Raw genomic sequence first — 11,337 nt, forward strand, 5'->3', positions numbered from 1 at the left:
CCCTTCCCCCGGTCAGGTGCCATGACTAGAGGAACAGAGTTAGGCAAGCACTGCAGGGAGTGGAGAAATGCAACCCCTATGTCCCGACGGCAGAGACACAGACTTAAAATTCACCAGACCGGGAGCAGTAGTTAATGCCTGTAATCCCAGCACTTTGGGAAGTTGAGGCACAAGAATTGCTATGAGCTCAGAAGTTTGAGACAAGCCCAAGCAACATGGCGAAACCCTGCGCTACCAAAAATACAAAAAAAAAAAGATAGCTGGGCATGGTGGCACAGCCCAGATACTGTTGGGGCTGAGGCTGGAGAATCCCTTGAGCCCAGAAAATGGAGGTTGCAATGAGCTGAGATCCACCACTGCACTCCAGCCTGGGCAACAGGGCAAGACTGTATCTCCAAAAAAAAAAAAACAATTTAAAAAATCAGCAAACCCTGGAGGTTAAGTTGGATCCTTTCCATCTGAGGCTTTTTGAAAGCAAGGCAGCCAAACAGGGGCCTGGCCCCTACACCCCACCTGGGCTGGGCTTCCCTTCCTCCCACAGCCAGAGCTTTCCTCTCTGTCTGTCTACAGGGGAGTCTCCCTCAGAAACAGCCCTAAGCCTCCTACACGGTCCAACCTCAAAAGCCCTCAGGGAATGAGTACTACTGTAAAATTAATGGTAAGATATCAAGAGAGAAACAAGGAGTGAGAATCTAGCAGAAATACACAGAACATTCCAGAAAACGAAGTTTCTGTACTCACCATGAAAGAAAAACGCTCCAAAGAAGCTGGGCCATGGAGAAGCCACACCAAAGCGCTGTCCTCAGCAGCCAGTGCCATGGACAGGAGGTGTTTCTTCCCCAGGATGCGCCCTCAAGTTACCCCGAAGCTGCCGCAGCGCCCGGTGACTCCTGATAATTCTAAAATTCATATGGAATCAAAAAAGAGCCGCACAGCCAAAACAAGACTAAGGAGAAAGAACAAATTTGGACACATTACATTACCTGACTTCAATCTATACTACAAGGCCATCGTCAGCAAACAGCATGATACTGGTATAAAAATAAACACATAGACCATGGAATAGAATAGAGAACACAGAAGTAAATCCAAATACTTACAGCCAACTGGTCTTTGACAAAGCAAACAAAAACAAAAGTGGGGAAAGGACGCCCTACTCAATATATGCTGCTTGGATAATTGGCAAGCCACATCCCAAGAAATGAAACTGGATCCCCATCTCCTACCTTAAACAAAAGTCAACTTAAATCTGAGACCTGAAACCGTAAGAATTCTAGAAGGTAACACTGGAAAACCCCATTGGCTTAGGCAGAGACTTCATGACCAAGAACCCAAAAGCAAAGTGCAACAACAATATGAAGATAGACAGGTGAGACTTATTAAGCCAAAAAGTTTCTGCACAGCAAAAGAACAATTAGCAGAATAAACAGACAACCCACGGAATGGAGAAAATCTTCACAATCTATACATCTGAGAAAGGACTAATATCCAGAATCTACAAGGTACTCAAATTAACAGGAAAAAAAAACAATCCCTTCAAACAATGGGCTAAGGACTTGAATAACAATTCTCAAAAGGAGATATAAAAAATGGCCAACAAACATGAAAAAAATGCTCATCATCACTAATAATCAGGGAAATACAAATCAAAACCACAATGTCAGGCCAGGAGTGGTGGCTCACACCTGAAATCCCAGCAGTTTGGGAGGCTGAAGGGGTGGATCACAAGGTCAACAGATGGAGATCACCCTGGCCAACATGGTGAAACCCCGTCTGTCCTAAAAATACAAAAATTAGCCAGGAGTGGTGGCGGGCACCTGTAGTCCCAGCTACTTAGGAGGCTGAGGCAGGAGAATCCCTTGAACCCAGGAAGCGGAAGTTGCAGTGAGCCAAGGTTACACCACGGCACTCCAGCTTGGCGACAGAGCAGACTCCATCTCAAAAAAAAAAAAAAAAACCCACAATGCCATGCCAGCCTACTCCAGCAAGAATGGCCACAATCAAACATCAAAAAATAAAAATACTGGTGGGTATTTGGTGAAAAGGGAACACTGTTATACTGCTAGTGGGAATGTAAACTAGTACAACCACTATAGTAAACAGTGTGGAGATTTCTTAAAGAACTAAAAGTAGAACTACCATTTAATCCAGCAATTCCATTACTGGGTATCTACTCAGAGAAGAAAAGAATCATTATATAAAAAAGATGCCAGCACACGCAAGTTTGTAACAGCACATTCACAATAGCAAAAGTATGTAACCAGCCCAAATGCTCATCAATGAGCAGATTAAGAAATTGTGATATACATCATGGAATACTATTCAGCCATAAAAAGGGAAAAAAATAACAGGATCACAGCAACCTGGATGGGATCAGAGACTATTATTATTCTTTTTTTCTTCCTTGAGACGGAGTCTCGCTTTGTCGCCCAGGCTGGAGTGCAGTGCATGATCTCAGCTCACTGCAACCTCTGCCTCTCAGGTTCATGCCATTCTCCTGCCTCAGCTCCCAAGTAGCTGGGACTACAGGAGCCCGCCACCATGCCCAGCTAATTTTTTCGTATTTTAGTACAGACAGGGTTTCACCATGTTAGCCAGGATGGTCTTGATCTCCTGACCTTGTGAGCCACCTGACTCAGCCTCCCAAACTGCTGGGATTACAGGCGTTGAGCCACCGCTCCCAGCCGATCAGAGACTATCATTCTAAGTGAAGTAACGTAAGAATGGAAAAGCACACATCGTATGCTCTCGCTAGTAAGAAGAGCTAAGCTATGAGATGCAAGGGCATTTAGGATACTACAACGGACTTTGGGGACTTGGAGTAAAAGGTGGGGGTGAGGAATAAAAAGACTACAAATGGAGTGTATATGCACAGGTGTTGGTTACCAAAATCTCATGAATCACCTCTAAAGAACTTACTCATATAATCAAAACACCATCTGTTCCCCAAGGAGGGTGGATCACCTAAGTCAGGTTTCTAGACCAGGCCTGACAACATGTGAAACCCGTCTCTACTAAAAATACAAAAAAGCGGGAGTGTGAAGGTACCTGTAATCCCAGTACTCAGGGGCCAAGGCAGGAGAATTGCTTGAACCCAGGAGGTGGGTTGCAGTGAGCCAAAGATCACGCCATCATACTCCAACCGGGGACAAGAGCTAGACTTCATTCTCAAAAAAAAAAAAAAAGTTACACGAGATTCTCCCCCCTTCTTTTTCTCTTGCAAAGAGGTGGTGATGAACCAAGGTTTGCTCATGCAGGTGACAATACTCTTGAAAATGGGCACGAGCCGGGTGGTGGCTTCACACCTGTAATCCCAGCACTTTGGGAGGCTGAGGCAAGTGGATCACCTGAGGTCAGGAGTTCAAGACCAGCCTGAACAACATGGAGAAACCCCCGTCTCTACCAAAAATACAAATTAGCTGGGCATGTGCACATGCCTGTAATCCCAGCTACTCGGGAGACTAGCAGGAGAATCACTTGAACCCAGGGAGACAGAGGTTGCTGTGAGCTGAGATCACCCCATTGCACTCCAGCCTGGGCAACAAGAGTGAAACTCCGTCTCAAAAAAAAAAAAAAAAAAAAAAAGGGAAAGAAAGAAAAAAAAGAAAATGGTGAGAGACAATGAAATGAAGAGAATACAGTTCACTTAATAATCTCATAAATTGGAACTTATTACCCCATGACTCTTGCATAGCTCCAGACAAATGTGAGATGAAATGGCTGTTTGCTACCAGTATTTTATGTGGTGCTTCATTTTTGATTCCTGAGTAACTACTTACAACCATTAGCCCACTTAATGCCAGAGGATGCAATTTTTTGAATTTTTGCATGAGTGAAAAATCAGACCTTGTCGATGGGACCCTGAGCAGTAAGATTTAAGTAAACTCCTCATGCTCAGCATTCTAATAACGGAACATAGGCATAAGGGGTTAACACGATCAGAAAGCATACCTATTCAAGTAACTAATACAACTGATTTTTTTCCTCACCTCTAAAACATAGTAAGAGACCAGTTATTTTAAAAATACAACACAGAAACAAGCAGTTTCTTTTTAACTCAGTTTCGGTTTGTTGTTTGTTAAGGCCATTGCTTGGCATAAAAAAACAAAAAGAGAAAAATAAACCACAATAGAAACACGAAATAGAAGCAGCATCAAAAGAAAATGAAGAGAAACAAGAAGAAGAAGGCAATACAGACTAGAAAAAAGAGCAGGTGTGGGAATTAGAAGGCCTATCACGATACCTTTTATCCCCTTCCCCAATTCATGAAATTTGAAAAAGTCCGAGACTACCACAACAAAAAAGGAACAAAAAAGATACACAAATAATCACCCCTTAAGTTTTGTTAAGAATGAGACAATTCTGCCCCTCACACCTGGCTCGGTCACCAGCAGGAGGAGGGCACCCTCCAGAGATTGCAGGAGAAGGGGGAGGACTCCTCCTTTCCCTAGGTGCGCCTCCACCACTGCCACCGAGGCCCAGTACAGTACCCGCAGGTTCCTCCCCACCCCCAGGTCGGGCTGGGCCTTGCAATGCTCCTACCCCCCTTCCCAACCCACAGACTTGCTGCTGCTACCACCACTAGCACCGATGCCAATACAACGCTGCCGCCCTCAATGCAGCAGCCCACCCTACAAGGTTCCTACCACCTTGCCCCCGCGGGCACCCTCCTACCACTCCAGTCGAGCTGCAGTCTCTGTCACTGCCATCAATCTCATGAGATCAGCTGCAGAGCCACACCATATGCAGGCTCCAGTTTACCACAGGTGACTCTTCCAGCCTGGCTTGGAGCAGCTGGGAGGGCAAAGCCAGAAAAGCCTAGAATGGGATGCAGGGAGTGGTAGTGTTAGAGCCTCACCTTGTCACGCTGGCCACTGGGTGGCAAGGACCAGTTTCAGCGAAGGCACTCACACCCACCCTCCAAAGTCCAGCCTCTCCTTCTGGCAAAAGCTGGCCAGGAACTGGGGCCTGGAGTGGGTGTGAGGGCCTTCGCCGAAACCGCTCCCATCCAGGTGCAGCTGGCCAGAAACTGCTGGGCCCACCCGGGCTGCACTCCTCCAACAGCAGGAGTAGGAGAAACTCAGACCCAGCCAGCCCTCCCCACCCAAGTGCTGGTTCCTGTTCCTGACGCCTCCACCCACAGTGCCCTGGCCCCACAGTGCCCCATGATGCCCACCAATCCCTCCCTGCCCAGCAGTCCCAGGTGGTCTCCGAAACACACAGCGTGAGGCACGGGCCACAGAACCACAGTGCGTGTGGGGGCCCTGCCATGCTCACAATTGCATGAGCAGGAGGAGATCACCCTCTAGAGTCTGGAATCTGGGAAAAGAAGAATGGTCACTGGAAGGAGAAAGGAGGCGGCACCACGATTGCTGTTGCTGCCACCTCTGCAGCCCATCAATGCCATGCAGCGTAGCCCCTGACAGCACCCCTAACCTCCTTGCCACCAGCAGTGTAGCCCCCGGTTAGCACGCCTAACACATCCTGTGCCAGTTGCACGCAGTATAACCCCAGTACCCCTCTCAAGCCACCCCCCCCCACAGGCAGTGTAGCACATTGCAGTGCCCACAGCCTGACCCAGCCATGGGTGTTGCTGCACTAGACAGCGCCCCAAACCTGCCGCCCCCACCACCCCGCCACAGGCAGTGCAACTCCTGATAGTGCACCCCAAGTGAGGTCAGTGCAGCACTCTAACACCCCTAAACCACCGCCCACTGCCAGCCTTGTAGCTCCAGATAACCACCCAACCCACCCCCTGCCGCAGACAGTGGAGCAGAAAATAGCACCCCTAACCCGTCACCCACCAACAGCAGTGGACGTTAGTGCACACAACCTGCCTCCCCCTACCACCGTGGGCAATGTAGCCCCGATAACCAGCCAACCTGCCCACCGCCAGCAATACAACCCCAGAGTGCACCCCCAACCAGCCGCCTGCCACAGGCAGTGCAGCCTAGGGCAGTGAGCCCCAAAATGACACCCAAAACTCACTCACCCAACGACATCTCTACCACTCTGGCCGAGGTGCAGCGTCCGACTTCACCACCAATCACAGCGAGGTGAGCCGCCATGGCGCAGGCTCCAGCCTCCAGCATGCGTGGGTGCCTCTCCCTTCTACTCTTCCTCCTGCCTGGCAGGAGAAGCTCCCGCTGCCAGCCGCCCTCCTACCGCTCCGTCGCCACCGCCAACCAGACGGACCCAGCACCCAAGCTCTAGCCGGCACCAGACGGCGGCCCCTCTCCTAGTCCTCTAACCACAGAACCCAACACCGCCACTGAAGCCCCCGAAATGACCTGAAGCCGCTCTCACCGTGCTTTATATATGGAGGTTACGCACATGCGTTCCTGGACTACATGTTCTGATTGGATGAGAGAAAAACCTCTAGGCCTACTCTGATTGGACTTTATTTTCATGCTGTGATTGGTCAGCTTAAGACTTGCTCTCATCCAATCAGAACATGATAATAAAGTCCAATCCGAGTAACCCTGGAGGGTTTTTCTCATCCAATCAGAACATGCAGTCCAGGAACCCTCATATATATATAACCTCAGTATATGAATGATCCTGAAGGGAAGGCAGGTCCTTCCAGGTTCCCGTATCTTCCTGTAGAGCTGCTCAGTGCCCAGATTAGAGGACTGGGGGGTAATCACAGGCCGTACGCTGGAGGCTGGAGCCGCGGCAGCGTGGTTCGCCTCGCTGCAGTTGGTGGTGATGGCGACGGAGAAAGCAGTGCGGCATCAGCGGTAGGAGGAGGAAAATAGTTTTGGGATAGATGGAGGGAGGTAAAGAGGGTGGTTAGTGACAAAGGGAAAAGAGAATAGCGAGCAGGAGAAGGCGTTGCAAAAAGACAGTGGGGAAAAGATGGTGGGAAAAAAAGTTTTTGGGTAGATGGAGGGGGAAAAGAGGGTAACAAGTAGGGGAAGGGAAAAGGGTAGCCAGCGGGAGGAAGACAAGGTTTTGCAAAAAGACAGTGGGCAGAAAAGAAAGACGGTGGAGAAAGAAAAGAGATCACGGTGCGATCTCGGCTCACAGCAACCTCCACCTCCCAGGCTCAAACGATTCTCCTGCCTTAACCTTCCAAGTAGCTGGGACTACAGGCACGCGCCACTATGCTCAGCTAATTTTTCTTTTGTTTTGTTAGTAGAAACAGGCCAGGCTAGTCTTTAACTCCTGACCTCAACTGATCCACCTGCCTCAGCCTCCCAAAGTGCTGGGATTACAAGCATGAGCCACTGTGCCCGGCCGAACTTCCCTTTTCTTTCCATTTCTTGGTATTTGGAAAGTGAGCAGCCGTGGAACAGCCGGTGTTTTCAGCTGGTGCAAACCCAGCTGGTATGCTCGTAAGGCTTCTAGCTGAAAGAAGTGTCCGCCCTGCAGTCTCGCTGCCATCCCACCACCTTCCAGAAGCAGGACACCAGCTGTGTGTGCTCTTGGCCCATGGTGAGCCTGTGCTCTGGTGCTCGTCTTGCCAGTTTTCCCACCCCTTGTTTCGGGTGAGGTCCCTGCCCGGCTGGCATGGGAAGGAGGATGGAGAGTGGTCACCACTGTAGTTTGTTGCAGAGTGAGTTTGGTGGCTGCCTTGCTTGGGCCCAGCTCCCATGTTTCTCCCGCTTGGCTGCAACTCCAGCCCTGCCCTGTCCCCCATAGCTTCCTGCCCAGCCCCACACCACAGCCTTCCCAGCACCCAGAAGCAGCACAAACCCCACAGAACTCCAATGTCCCCTCCCCTAGGCCTTTACACACACCTGGTAAGCCAGGCATGGGACCCACAGCTCCATCGTGTGAGCTGTACACAGCCTGGCGGGTTGAGGTGCTAGGTCACCCCTCACCTTTACAAGGCCTCAGGTCGTACCATTCGTGCGAGCTCTGGGGCCCTCAGAGCCCAAGCTCCCCACCTGAGGGTCTAGGGCTGTGGCCTCACCCGCCCATAGCCCTGCAGTGACCCCAGCTCTGTCATGAGTCCAGCTGGCTCCAGCCGGGCGAGGAGCAGCTGTACCGGGACACGCTCAAGCAGCTGTCCAAGCACATCAAGCCCCTGCACCGTGTGGTCAACAAGATCGAGAAGAACGAAGGTGGGCTGCGGCCAGGGTGGGGGCCAGTGCCCTGGGGATGCCACCGGGCTCATGTCTTAGGGTCCCCTCTGCTGTCCCAGACAGAAAAAAGGGCCTGAGCAAGATGAAGAGCCTTCTGGACATTGTGACAGACCTCCAAGCAGTGAGTTTTGCCCACAGCCAACGTAGGGTCCACAAGGGCGTGGGTCGCCCAGCCATGGATGGGCATTTGGTGATGATATGGGTTTAGCAAAGGCCCCAGGCAGCTCTTTGGGCCCTGGACAGAGGCCTCCAAGACTCCACTCTTGTGTGTGCTGGGGCTTTGAGCCCAGGCTTCATCTTGGCCAGTGCCCAGCCTTTGCCCTACTCCTGACCACTGCTGTGGCCCTCATGCTGGCCCATCACAGCCAGGTCTCATCCAGCCAGTAGTTGGGGGCCCAGCTTGCAATGGCCTGACCATCAGCTGGCCGTGATGGGCCTGAGCATGACCTGGAGCTCTGCCCCTGACTTCCCGGTGACCATGGGCAGGCGACTGCATCTCAGTTACCCCATTTGCAGCCCACGTGTGCTGTCATGAAAATGAAACAAGACGGTGCTGGTGAGAAGCAGGTGGAAGGCAGGGCCACCGGCCATGGGCTGCTGTGAGCTCGGGCAGCACCTCAGAACTGCATGGGCGTTGGCCTATACCTCCCTCTCACCTAAACTCAGGCTGTCCCCCCACCCCATCTAGAAGTGTCTCTCTGTTCTGCTTGTCCGGATAGAATGCCAGTCACTATTGCGTGGTCTTCCAGGCCTTCTTGAGTTGATTCTTCGTTAGGATTATAGGACTGAGCAAGACAGGGACTAGCCTAGGTGCAACTGAGGCCTTCCCAGCCTGGTCAGGGGCCTGGCCATGGTCCCTTCTCTTGACCCATTGCCTCACTGCCAACAGGGATGGGCAGCTCCTGGGGGTGAGGGCCGCCTGCCTAGACTCTGGGTCTGGGAACAGCTGGTCAGCTGAAGGGAGCTCCTGCAGAGGTTTCTGAGGGCCGAGGCCCAGTGGCAGTGGTTGGGATCCCAGATCCGGGCCTGAGACCTGCCATGTCTCCCAGCCCTCCAGCACAGAGCTCAACCCAAGTCCACTATCTCTGCAGGTCCCCTGAAGGCCTTGCCAAAGTGTGACATCACCCTGGAGAAACTCAAGAATGACATGGCGGTGGTGAGTGGGATGCTGGGGACCCCTGGGGGAACCGGGGCTCCCCCAAGAGCTCCTGGGAGCACCACTGGAGGGGCCTTCACGGTCAGGCTGGGTGGGGGCTGGGCCTGACCTGAGACCCTGCCCACCAGGCCTCTTCCAGGCCAGGTTCGCTGTGCTGGGTGGGAACATGGGAGAAGTCACCCTCTGTCTGCGGCCCCATGGGTCACAGGGGGCAGGGACTCTGGGGAGGACAAGGCTGTGGGAGTGGGGGGTTATACCCAGGATCAGCCAACATTGTCTGCACGAGGGTGGAGGCTCTGAGAGAGGCCTTGGGAATCTGGCTGTGAGTGGAGACTGGCCTGGGGTGGGAAGGCCCCATAAATGGAGAACTCTCAGGTCCTGGGCTTCTGACCGTGCCCATCCTACCTCCAGCCCACTGCCCCTGCTGCCGCTGACCAAACAGCAGTACCTATGCCAGCAGCTCCTGGATGCTGTCCTGGCCAACATCCACTCACCCTCTTCAACCATTCCCTGTACCGCACATTCACTCCAGCCATGACTGCCATCCACGACCCACTCATCACGTACTTCCAGCTGGGCTGGGCTTCGCAGAGGGCAGCTGGCCAGCCCTGGGCCGTGTGTATCCAATGTGGTCACCATGCTGCCTCCTCGAGGCCCTGGTGGTATGCACCCGGAAGCACAGGCTTGAGGACAACCAGCGGCAGAGCATCCCCAGCATGCTCCAGGGCTTGGTGGCCAGGCTAGACCACAAGTGCATGATAAACCTGGACCCTTCTCGCTGCAGCAACAGTGGCACCATCTGCGTGATCTGCTGGGTGAGTGTCCAGGAGGGCCAGGCTGGTGCAGGAGAGCAACCCCGACCACAGCCCCAGGCCTCTGCTGTCCAAGCCGGAGGGCACAGTGCCCAGACCCCATCCTGTGTTCATGTCCCGGCAGGCTGTCTGCTCTGTCTTCACATACACCCAGCCCAGGACAGACTGGCCATTGCCTCTGCCCCCACCCCAGAGCCCACACACCCTCACCTCCCAACACAGATGCAGCTCTGCTTGCTTGCGGCCCTAGGGAGGTGGAAGGCAGGACCTGTGGGCACCCATCGATGCAGGTCACTCTGGGCTTCAGGTCTGGAAGTCCGAGAGTCAGAGACATCCAGGCTTTACCACAAGCCTGACCAGAACCTCCCGGGGTGTGAAGAGTCCTGTTCGGGAGCAGGGCTGTGAGGCGGGGCAGGCCAGGGCTTGTCTGGGTCACAGGTGCAGCCTTGTGTGTTGCAAACGACAAGGACCTCCCAAGTGTGCCACCATATGCCCACCGACTACCCTACCCAGAGTCCACTGTGGATGGACCGGCAGTGGCTGCACAGTGGGCAGACCCAGAGGAGCTGTCTGGGGACACACGGCAGGCAGCGGTCATTCTGGAAAACCAGGCTTCCAGTGCTGCAGGGACAGCCTCTGTGCCCCTCCCCGGCTCAGGCCCCTTCCTCCCTTCTTCTGACTTCCCCTGTGCGGGCAGGAGCGGGTTTTCCAATGGTCACCTGAGAAATAGGAGTCTCTGCTCTTCTTCTGTGTCCCTTTGCCCCTTCATCTTGTGTCAGGTCAGCTGTCCAGGGTGGCTGTGTTCGGTGGCTGAGGGGTGAGAAAGACTACGGCTCAAAGACAGACCCTGCTTTTCTCAGAGGCCACCAGGGAGCTCAGCGGAGCTGACAGGTCCTACCAGTAGCTTGGGCACACAAGGCCCCATCTGGGTGATGTGGCTCCAGAGAGTCATGTTGGCAGGGGTCAGTATTCCTGAGCCCAGAGCTGGCACACAGCAGAGCCAGGGCTGGGTCCCCAAGGTTGTCAGAGGCAAAGCCCTGGGCTCCAAATCCCGTTCAGATTCAGTTCTTCACTGATGATGAGACTCTGGGAGGAGAGCCCGACGGCCAGGCAGGCAGCGTGCAGGGCTCCTCCTGGTGCTTCAGCCAGTCCTGGGGCTGCCACTTCCCGGAGCACTGCCGGGTGTGCAGGGCGTGGGTACAGCACTGGCTGCCTCAGGCTCATGCCCACTGTTCTGTTGCAGGCACCAACCCCTTCCTCAGGTCGATGCACCACTGCG

General features: G+C 53.3%; 1 pseudogene; it reads left to right on the forward strand.

Moving 5' to 3' along the window:
• The first annotated feature begins 742 nt into the window (after positions 1 to 742).
• On the forward strand, positions 743 to 11,326 carry LOC115833739 (annotated as a pseudogene).
• Positions 11,327 to 11,337: the final 11 nt, after the last annotated feature.

This window comes from Nomascus leucogenys, unplaced genomic scaffold, assembly GCF_006542625.1.
Source record: "Nomascus leucogenys isolate Asia unplaced genomic scaffold, Asia_NLE_v1 001266F_44798_qpd_obj, whole genome shotgun sequence".
In the NCBI taxonomy this organism is placed as follows: Eukaryota; Metazoa; Chordata; class Mammalia; order Primates; family Hylobatidae; genus Nomascus; species Nomascus leucogenys.